Here is an 11,855-nt window from a genome sequence, read left to right on the forward strand (position 1 = left end):
GGCTGTACATGCCATGCAACTGCTGCCTGCCCATCATCATTAATCTCTAAACTGGCATGTAATAACCTCAACTCATGTACCAAAGACAAAGGAGTAACCCGTAGACTTGCCATAGTCTTGCGACTTAGAGCGTCAGCCACAACATTAGCTTTCCCTGGCTGATAGTCTATCAGACAATCATAGTCTTTTATCAACTCTAACCACCTCCTCTGTCTCAAATTCAACTCTTTCTGGGTGCCCAAATACTTCAAACTCTTATGATCTGTGTAGATATAACACTTCTCCCCATACAAATAATGTCTCCAGATCTTAAGAGCAAATACAATGGCTGCAAGCTCCAAATCATGTGTCGGATAATTCCTCTCATGCGGTTTCAGCTGGCGTGATGCATAGGCAATGACATTTCAATCTTGCATCAACACACAACCTAACCCATTATGAGAAGCATCGCTGTAAACTGTATATTCTTTACCCGGTGTGGGTAAAGTCAGGACTAGAGCCTCTGTCAAACATCTTTTCAATTCATCAAAACTCTGTTGGCATTTATTCGTCCACTGGAATTTTACATCTTTTCTAAGCAGCTTGGTCAATGGAGATGCCAACATGGAGAATCCCTTCACAAATCTACGGTAGTATCCAGCTAAACCCAGAAAACTATGAATCTCTGTGACATTTCTGGGTGGCTTCCAATTAAGGACAGCTTCAATCTTGCTAGGATCTACCTTAATACCCTCTGCTGATACTATGTGCCCCAAAAAGGATATCTCCTTCAGCCAAAATTCACACTTCGACAATTTGGCATATAGCTGTTTCTCTCTCAAAGTTTGCAGTACAATCCACAGATGTCTATCATGCTCTTCTGCATTCCTCGAATAGACTAATATATCATCAATAAATACCACAACAAACTGGTCGAGGTATGGTCTGAGGATAGTGTTCATCAGATCCATAAAAGTAGCCGGAGCATTAGTTAACCCGAATGGCATAATGGCCATAGCGGGTTCTGAAGGCAGTTTTAGAAATACTATGCTCTTGTACTTTCAGCTGATAATAACCTGATCTTAGGTCAATTTTGGAGAACACAGCTGCATCCCTCAACTGATCAAACAAGTCATCAATACGGGGCAATGGATATCTATTCTTTATTGTCACCTTATTCAACTGCTGATAATCAATACACAAACGAAGAGTGCCATCTTTCTTCTTTACAAACAACACTGGCGCTCCCCAAGGTGACACACTAGGGCGGATAAAGCCCTTGTCAAGCAGTTCTTGCAACTGCACTTTCAACTCTTTCAATTCTGCAGGTGCCATTCTGTATGGTGTTATGGAGATTGGGTCCACACCAGGCATAACATCAATTTCAAACTGCACTTCTCTTTCTGGAGGTAATCCTGGCAATTCTTCAGGAAATACATCCGGAAAGTCACATACAGTAGGAATGTCCTCCAATGTTGGACTCCCCACTTGGGTGTTTATCACATGTGCCAAGTACGCCTCACACCCTTTTCTACTCATTTTTCTGGCCAGTGCAGCTGAAATGATGTTTGAAGGCAATAACTGCCTCTCCCCATGTATTACTACATCACCATATTGAGGAAGACCAAAAGTGACTGTCTTCAGTCTACAGTCAATCATAGCATAATGCCTGGCTAACCAATCCATGCCCAAGATAATGTCATAATCTCTGAAGGGCATTTCAATTAAATCAGACAAAAAAGTGTGTCCTTGGATCACCAAAGGACAGTCCCTATATAGCCTATTTACCCTGACCTCCTGGCCTAATGGACTAGTTACTAGCACATCATAGTCCATTGGTACACACTGAATAGCAGTAGAATACATCACACTAGCACTAACATATGAATGTGTGGAGCCAGGATCAAATAACACATACACATCTTGGTCAAGGATGGAGAAAATACCAGCTACTACGTCTGATGTTTCAGCCTCTTCCCCCTGACGCATGGTATACACTCTAACTGGTGCGCCACTAGGTACTGGCTAGTTAACAGTGCTTTGACTTCTAGGGGTGTTACCAGGACCCCTACCTCTGCCTCTGCCTCTAGCAGCTGACTGTGACCCTCGGGGTGCAGAGACTTGGGCTGATCCTTCAGATGTAGTGAAAGATCCAGACCGGCGCGGACTAGTGCAATCCTTAGCGAAATGTCCGCTTCCTCCACAATTAAAGCATGCACCAATAGCCTTGAAACAAACCCCACCATGAGTTCTACCACACGTTTCACACTGCCAGACCGATAGAGATCCTCGGGGTGCCTACTGGGTCTGCTGACCAGACCGGGGTGGTCTTTGGCCAGAAAATCTGCCTCTGCCTCTACAAGAGCTAGATCCCCCAAACTGTTTCCTCTTCCCAGAACCACTTCCAGATGCTTGTTCAGTAGTCTTTTCAGGTTTCTCTTTCTCTTGTGAACCCTTCTTCATTGCCCCTTCTGATTCTATCCTTTCTAATTCCAAGGCTTGTGAGATCAATTCAGCAAAATTCTGATGTCTGAAACCCACAACTTGCATTCTCAGACTCTGCCTTAGCCCAAACTCAAACCTCTTGCATCTGTCTCTGGGGGTGGAGACTAAGCTTCCAACATAGTGGCTTAGCCTCGAAAAATCTCTCTCATATTCTGCTATAGTTCGGTTCCCTTGTTTCAAACTCAAAAATTCTTGCAACTTCATATCCACATATGCATCGGGAATCCATTTACGCCGGAACTCCTCAAAAGTCTGTCCATGTCGACAGTGGCTCAACCAGTGTGGGGATGGTCTTCCACCATTCAAACGCATCCTTGCAACAAGGAAACAATACTCAAACTTCAATTCCTCTCAGCATAATCGTAGCTTCCTGAAAACTCGTTCCATTCTTTCCAACCACTGTTCTGCCTCCAGTGGATCCACAGTGCCTTTAAACTCAGTGGCCCCAAATTTCATCAATTTTTCATACTGCCGAGCTGAGGGCTGTGGTTGGGCTACAGGTATTGGCATCTGAGCTTGGGGTGGCACATTGCTCGCCATTTGCTGAAAGAAGGCAGCCATCTGCTGTACAAATTGAGCACGAAACTGCGGTGCTAGAGCAGGAGCTGGAGTGGCTTACCCACTCACATTCTGGAGTGCTGGGGCTTCCCCTTGAACCTCAGCCTCAACAGATTGTTCTTCGGAATGGTCTCCTCCTTCCATTCCGTTTTTCACAATTTTCTACTTCCTGAGATCAAACACAAGGAGGTTAACCTCCATTAGTGCATATTCATGATGTAAATATGTCATATGTATCAATTAAAGACACTTGAGCAGTTGTACTTATCAAAGAAATATTCACATACATAGTCAAAATTTATTGCAAAACCATGCTCTGATACCACTAAAACATGTCACACCTTACCCCTCCGTAAGGCATAACATGATCCCGTAGAATACTTAATGAACTACCGAACTTCACCTACCGATAACTCATTAAGTACCCTACAAGGGATTTTAAAATAATTTTCTTACATTTTGGAAGTAGTGAGCATTTTAGTGAGAATTAAAAATCATTTATTCAAGCTTAAATACTAGTAAAAATTTTGTCCATTTTAAATTTTGCCGCAATTTTTATAAAAATTTTGACAGAGTTCTGTTTGAAAACTGGAGTAAACAGTTCTTCAATTACCTAAAAAAAACACTTCCAAAAATATTTCACAACTCTCAACCTTCAATAACTCAATCAACTCAGTTCAACACACTTCAAAATAATTTCACAATACAAAACAAGATTTCTCATCTCAAAATATTTAATATCTCCATTCACAAGCATAAAATGAGAAATTCATAAATATAAATATTAAATTTACAGAAGAAAATCCAAAATAATATTATTACAATTTATTTACAACTGCTCAACTACATTGATACATACAACATTTTTATATTTACATCAAGATTATCTACAAGGGTATAAAATAATACCCGTACAAAATGGTCAGAGTAGTCCTCACTTTACTTTAACAAAGACTCACTCTTGCTCTTATCTCACATGACAAAAATAAGCTATCGCTGAGTATAAAAATACTCAGTGGTGCACAATAAAAATTTAAAATGTAATAATTAAATCATTCATTGCCAAACACAATTCAAATGTTTCTCAAACACATTTCAACAATTATCAAAGTTCCTAATAACACCATTTTGTCAAATAATCTATTAAACACAGTTTAGTCAAACAATTTCATAACACAGTGTTGCCAAAGTCATACACAACTTAAGTCATGACACAAAATTTCCGATCAATGCCGTGTTGTACACCACGACAAAGCAATCTCAACCCCATTAATCAAAGTCAATGAGGGAGGTGGCTAGCTAGCTAATGAGTACTCATTCGATCTACAACCTCAACTGGCAAGCCAAAGAGGGAGGAAAATAAACGATCTCAACCCCATAAATGGAGGAGGAATAATAAGTAACTGTCATGCTAAGTGTGAATCAAAAATCCATTTCAAACATTTCATTCAAATATTGCATACAAAAATCAAATCAATTTCCAAAGTTATAATTTGGTCACAAGGTGGCAACACAAAAGTTCATAAATTCATAATGCGTACTAAATCAATTTTTCAAGGATAAAATGCTTAAATAGGGTTTATTGTGCACAAACCTCAAACGAGTCGTCCCTTAGCCTCGACTCGGTTCCTCGGGTTCCTTCCCGATATTCTTTTCAACTGAAATACACAATTTTACAATGTTTCAGTACTATAACTTAATATAAATCCAAAATAAATTTAGCTTCACAATTACCTAGCTCTAACGTGCTAAATTCGACGTTCTTTAAATTTTGTGTTTCGGGTTACTATTCACTGCACTATTCAAGTCAAATAGTTGACTTTCTAAGGCTTAATAGGTATGGGAACTCCAACTTCACCCACATACCACATTTTGGTCATTAAACTTGTTGGTTTTGGTCACTTTTTCAATGCATAGGTCATTTTGGCAAAATTGCCAATTTTCGGTTTTAGTGCTTCAAAGTTGCACTGTTCCATTGGTCGATCTACTGTTGGAATTTGACAAAACTTCCTTCATAGAAAATGTTCCTTATTGTCTTAAGTGTATTCTCATTTTTGGATCACCTCAATCAGAGTTTTGTAGCTCAAGTTATGGCCAAAATAAGTTTACTGTTCACGTGCACTGTTCATACTGGTATTTTGGGTTCTGACAGATTTTGATCCAATTTTGGTCAGTAATTTGATCAAGTTAAGTTCATAATTTGGTCTAACTTTCTCCATATGATATGTTCTACTATGTCTTAGGTTTCCGTCGGTTCAAGAATCGCCTAAATCCGAGTTTCCTAGAGAGAGTTATAGCCATCCAAACATTACTGCTCAATTGAAAATCTGCAAAGTTGCAGGTTTGGTAACTTAACTTTGCTCAATAATTTGAATGGGTTAATGGCATAATTTGGGGTGGTGTTCTTCATGAAAGTTTTAGATCTATGTCTCATCTGATTTCTGGTAAAATTTCAGGTCAATTTGACCTGTCTAGCTCGAATTATGACCAAATGAACAGTTACTGTTCATTTGGTCAGTTTGGTGCAGTGGCAGCCTGCTCTCATTTCACTTTGGTCAATTGTTTCACCAAGTTTTGGTAAGTTTTTGGCCATGGTTCCTTAATGAAAATTGTGCTATTTTATGTCTATTTTCATCTCCAATTGGTGGCATATCAATTGGACTTGTAAAATTTGAGTTTTGGTCCTTCAAAGTGGGTTTGGTCATGCTGCCAGCAGCATGACCATTTACCTCCGAATTTAACTTAGTTTCCTATCATTCCCACACAAGTTATTTGGTCATAATTGACCATTATTTCACTTCACAATAGGTCCAACATGCCATTTATGCATTTCTCCAAATTTTGGTTCATAAACCCTAGTATTGAAAACCCTAACTCATCATTTTCATGCCTTTAACTACTTCTAATGGTTTAAATGTTAATCATTTAACTAAGTAAAGTTTCTAAACTCATTCAATTGCATCATATTCATGCAAACCATACTCCTCCCAAGCTGCCAGAAAATTTAGTTTGTTCCTCCCCATATTTTTATTTCATTTTAACACATTACAAACTAATTCAACATTACTAATTATTTGTGTTTATAGTTTCTCTAGTTGTCTTAAGTATGGTTCTAATCCCTTTAATTGTTCGGACCAACACCGGTCACCGGAACAGTGCAATATACCAGGCTATACAAATAGGGATGTTACAACATGTGCTAGGTAGGCTTCGCAGCCTTTTCTCATCAGTTTTCTTGCCACTATGGCTGAGATGTCATTGGGCAAGAAATCTGTCCTTTCTCCCACAACTATGATCTCATTACCCTCAGGAGTTTTCAAGATAGTGTACATATGAGAAAATAAAAGTTAATTACAAAATACCAAAACAAAACCTAGTGTCCTACCAATGTACTGATGACGGTGAGGTGACACGGATACTATGTAGACTGCAGAAGATCTCACCCAGTCTGTGGTATACTGGGCTCTTAGTCAGTGTCTCCAGAACCTACGCATGGTAAAAAGCAACGCCCTAAGCAATAATGCTTAGTGGTGCCAATAATAAAATAAAAAGAAATAACAGAAAATAAATATGCAGTGTCACACCTTATCCCTTGCAAGGCACGACATGTTCCCGTAGCATACCTAATGAATTACCGAACTCCACCTACCGAAAACCCATTAATTATGCTATAAAGGATTTTAAAACAAACCATAGCTTTTTACCTTATCAATTCTTTTGCGGAAAACTGCATGAGAATAGTTAAAATTCCATGTAAATATTCATTGGAAATAATGATAGACTAAATATTACAAAAGTTACATTTTCATAAGTCTCAAAGTAAAATACAAAATAGTTACAAACTCAAAATACTTTAGTAATGCAGTGTTTTTAAGTACAAGCTGCTCAATGTTCGTACATGCATACATATAGGTACAAAATACATCCAAAGGAATCACAAGGGTTCACCTAACGTAAATACCCACAAACAATACCAAAATGCTGCTTTCATGTCTCTCACTAGACAGCCTTCTCCTTTCCCTTACCTACGACAGCATAAAGAAGCTATCGCTGAGTATATCACGCAGTGGTGTACAACTAATAAATTTAAAACTTAAGGTAAAACACAATTTGTCAAAGCATGATAAATCACATTTTTCTTAAGCATGAAAACTTCACAATAGTTCTAAGTCCATAAAGGCCATTTATTGGAATAACATTTCAAATGAGAAATCACACTTCATAAATCACAATTCACAAATCATTAGTGTTGCCAACATTAACACACAGTTTAGGCCATGACACAAAATTTTACGATCAGTGCCATGTTGTACACCACGACAAAGCAATCTCAACCTCACTAACCGTTATTAATGAGGGAAGGGCCAGCTAGCTAATGAGTACTCATGTAGTCTTACCTCACTAACCGTTATTAATGGGAGACATAATCAATATCAATTATCAACCCCAAGTAGCCGTTACTACTAGGGAGTTCCGAAAGGGACTGTCATGCTAACTATGGTTTCAAAATAGTTTCCAAAAATTTTCCACTCAACAATCACATTTATAAACCAATAAACACATTTAAATTCATCATAATATCCATATAAAGGTGGTAACACCCAAATTTCTTAAATGCAAGAGAAAAATCACATTTCAGTCAAAGTAAACTTGTTCAAAGCACACTCATTCAATTTAACACATTCCAAGCAATTTACAAGTTTAAAAATGAAGAAAAGGTTAGTTGTGCACAAACCTTCAATGCTCTCCTTTCTCTTTACTCACTATTCCTTGTCCGTCCCAACCTCTTTCTCTACTGAAAATACACAAATAGAATGTCTCAATACGCATCTCAATTGTTGCCAAGAACTCATTACATGAATGTCTAAGGCATCCCAAATTAGCTTTGCAAATTTTAGATAGTTTTGGTTTTGGATAACCTGGTGCCCCAATCTTTGAACCCAATATTTACCTATTTTCGATCATAATTTGGTGAGATATTCTTCACTAAAATTCTTCATCTAGGTCTTAACTTTATTTTTCTTTTTGAATCGCCTAATTTGGAGTTGTGTAGCTCAAGTTATGACCAAAACACGGTTATTGTTTACGTCACTGTTCATCCTGCAGATTCAGTTCTAGCAGATTTATTGATCCAAATTTGTTCAGCAATTTGATCAAGTTAAGTCCATAATTTAGTCTAATATTCTTCATAAGAAATATTCTACTATGTCTTAGGTTTCCATCGGTTCAAGAATCTCCTAAATCGGAGTTTTCTAGAGAGAGTTATGGCCATGCAAAGTTTACTGTTCATATGGTAAATCTGCAGATTTCCAAATTTCTGCAGATTCGGTGATTCAATTTTGCTCAGTAATTTGATTGGGTTAAGTCCATAATTTGGCATCAAGTTCTGCATATGAAATGTTCTACTATGTCTTAGGTTTCCATTGGTTCAAGAATCGCCTAAATCGGAATTTTCTACAGAGAGTTATGGCCATGCAAAATTTACTGTTCATATAGTCAAATTCTACAAGTTCCAGAATTTTAACTCCCATTTCAAGGCTCATTTCGGGTAGCTTAAGGTTATTTTCGGGGCAGGGTATCTTCACGAAAATTCTAGCCCTATGTCTTAAGTTTCATTTCCAATTTGTTTCACACCAATTGGAGTTGTGTAGCTCATGTTATGGGCTTCCAAACACACTGAATTCAGTGTGCAAAATTCTACCCTAAGTTCAATTTTTCATTTCTTAAATTGTTCCCTCTAACCAACCTCAATTCACATTTAATTCACCCAAAATCACTATAATTTAGCATTGACACATTAATGGCACTTCCTAACACAAAACTCACAATTTTCAAACATCAAAGTTTGCAATTTTCCCTAATCCTACCATTTTGTTATTTCTATTCATCAACCCAATGTCAATACAAACTAAATAAACCTCAAATGATCATAATTTAATACTACACATACCAAATTCACTCTCTAGCACCAAAGCCCAATTTTTCCATGAACCCTAATCTTCCATAATTCAATTTATGCAATCCCATGAAATCTTACTACTCCCAATCATGCATACTACTTCAATTTAACTTAGATTTATTATCAATTTAACTAAAATACATCAAAACCCTAATTTTTCCCATATTAGCCAAAACCCTAGTTTAGGTTCCATGCATGTTTCCTTTCAATTTCTCATGAAATTTCATCATAAATTAACTTTATTCAAAACTTATACAACTAATCTAACATGAAAAGAAGCTTACCTCAAGTGACCACTTCTAATTTTCAATTTCTTCTAACTCTTTTGTCCTCGTAGCTTCTAATCTCTCAATGAAAGATAATTTGATGTTTTCTACCAATTAGATAGAAAACCCATGGAGAAAAAGTGGAGAAAATCAAGGGTTGAGAGAGGTTGAAAGTGGAAGAATGAAGAGAGAAGAAAGAAAAGAGAGAGAGAGGAGGTGTGTGGGGGGCAACTAAATGAGGGAGGGAGGAAGATGGCTTCCTTTTATACTTATCCTAAATTTTTATTTATTTAATTAATTTTAATTGAGTTGTCCAAAGCCCATTGGTCCTAAAATTTTAATTGGGTCAAAATGGACTTAAAATTCTAAATTTTTATTTTTATTTATTTTTATTTTTCTTTCACTTTATACTTGAATTCTTTTCCTAAAAAAAATTATTCCATAGCTCAATTCATTAATTTCACTTAAATTAATTAACATTTTGATCAAAAGTCAACTCTTGAGATAAATTGACCAAAATGCCCCTCATCGGGTCATAATCCTTCTTTTTCATAATACCCGTTAAATCCTTAGGCCTTTGGTTCACTTGAATTTTTATTGTGTCTATCTCAATTAATTTTTCATTTATTTTTAGTCCTCAAGGAGTTCTTTGAATAGTACTAGTTACAGACTAAAAATAGTACTATTCATAACTCGGAGGTTCGGGGTGTTACATGCAGTGCATGTCTTGATGTCTTATGCAGACAATTTTTCGATCATTAGTACTAATCTTATTTATTTTGTACTTGTTATATTCATAATTTCATTAAATTTATCCACTTCCATTTTTGGTTGCCCAAGTAACCTATACTGGATGACTGGACTAGATAAACGCGTAAACTGGTATTGGGTATCTAGTATCTCGGGCCGTCACACCATCAGTCACATATGCATCTCCAGGTGTGCAACAGAACAACTAATAAGCTGTAATAACATTAGGCACAAGGCCAAGTATCAACACAATGTCAGAATGGCTAAAAGCTATAAAATCACAGAATGGCATAATGCCATGTGCAGTACTGCTAACTGAACCCTATTGGTATGCCAACCTATCCAAACCAATCTTGCTAGGTGTACTAGGGCATGTTACACTTTTAAATTATACAATTCTTGAAATTTAAGTTTAGGTGTTATTATTCATTTTATTAGTCAACTAAAATATTGACTTTTACATAGGCAATCGGTACATTGGTTCTAATACTCCCAACATACCACATTTTGCATTCTAAAGTTGTTGGTATTGGTTGCAATACCATTTCTAAGCTTAGTGCTAGTTGTTCAAAATTTTCAGATTTCAAGCCTTGTGTTTACTGTTCCATTGGTCATTTTTACAGTAGGAATTTGGAAAAGTTGTCTTCATGAAAGTTGTTCCTTATTTTTTCTGGTTACATTTTCTTTTTTGAATCACTCCATTTGGAGTTTTTGAGCTCAAGTTATGGCCTAAACACCATAACTGGCCAGATTGAAAACTTTCCAAATTTTTTGGACTAACCAAATCTACAGTGTTTTGTGTAGTGACTACAGGTCACTTTTTGAACATGTTATGATCAAATTTTGGTTTAGGTTTCTTCATGAAAGTTGTAGGTCTATATCTCAAATTTTTTTCTGGTAAAATGTTAGGTCAATTGGACCTTATTACATTGAGTTATGACCAAATGATTAAACACTGTTCATTTAGTCATTTTGCCCAGGCAGAATGCAAGTCACTTGGATTAGGGTAATTTTTAGGTCAACTTGGTTTGGTTTTCTGGGCAGGGTTTCTTCACCAAAATTGTGGCATTACATATCTAGTTTCACCTTCAATTATCCTTCCACCAATTGGAGCTACACAAGTTCAGTTAAGGCTCTCCAAACACACTGGACTCTAAGAGTTTAGACTGCAGCACACAAGGCAGCCTACCCTTTCCAACATCCAATGACTCAATTCACTTCATAGTAAGTTTAAAACTTACCAAATGGTCACTAAATGACCATTAAAATGTTCCTATATCATTATAGGAGTAAAACCTCAATTTGGTCAAAACCCTAAATTCTCAATTTCTCTATTCTTCCATTTACTTACAATTTAAGGTGCTAAGTGTTAATTTCATATCAAAGGACAGCTTATATACTCTTTTAATAAAAAAAAAAAAATCATCAAAACTCTCATAAGTCCATGGCTGCCAAAAATGGTAAAAATTAATCATGCAACTTTTGTTTAATTTCACTTAATTTCCACACTTAATTCCTACTCCACATATGATATACATAAAATTTCTAGAAGGAATTGGCACTAACCTCTTTTGGGAGCTAACTTGAGCTTATAAATCTCCTTAATTTCTTCTTCTAATTGCTGCCTAGAGATGGTTAAAGGTGTGAGGAAGAGGTTTAGTGAAGAAAGTTTAGGGTTTTATGGTGAAAAGGTAAGGTTTGGCATGAGAGAGAGAGAGAAGCTCTTCAATGGTGGAGGAAGAAGATGGCTGCCCAAATTTGGGAAGAAACAATCTGGGTTTCTTTTTATTTTTTTATCCTTATTTATTTCTTAAAATGTTTGTCAAGCTCCCATTGGT

Source organism: Hevea brasiliensis, chromosome 5 (genome assembly GCF_030052815.1).
Source record: "Hevea brasiliensis isolate MT/VB/25A 57/8 chromosome 5, ASM3005281v1, whole genome shotgun sequence".
NCBI classification, from domain to species: Eukaryota; Viridiplantae; Streptophyta; class Magnoliopsida; order Malpighiales; family Euphorbiaceae; genus Hevea; species Hevea brasiliensis.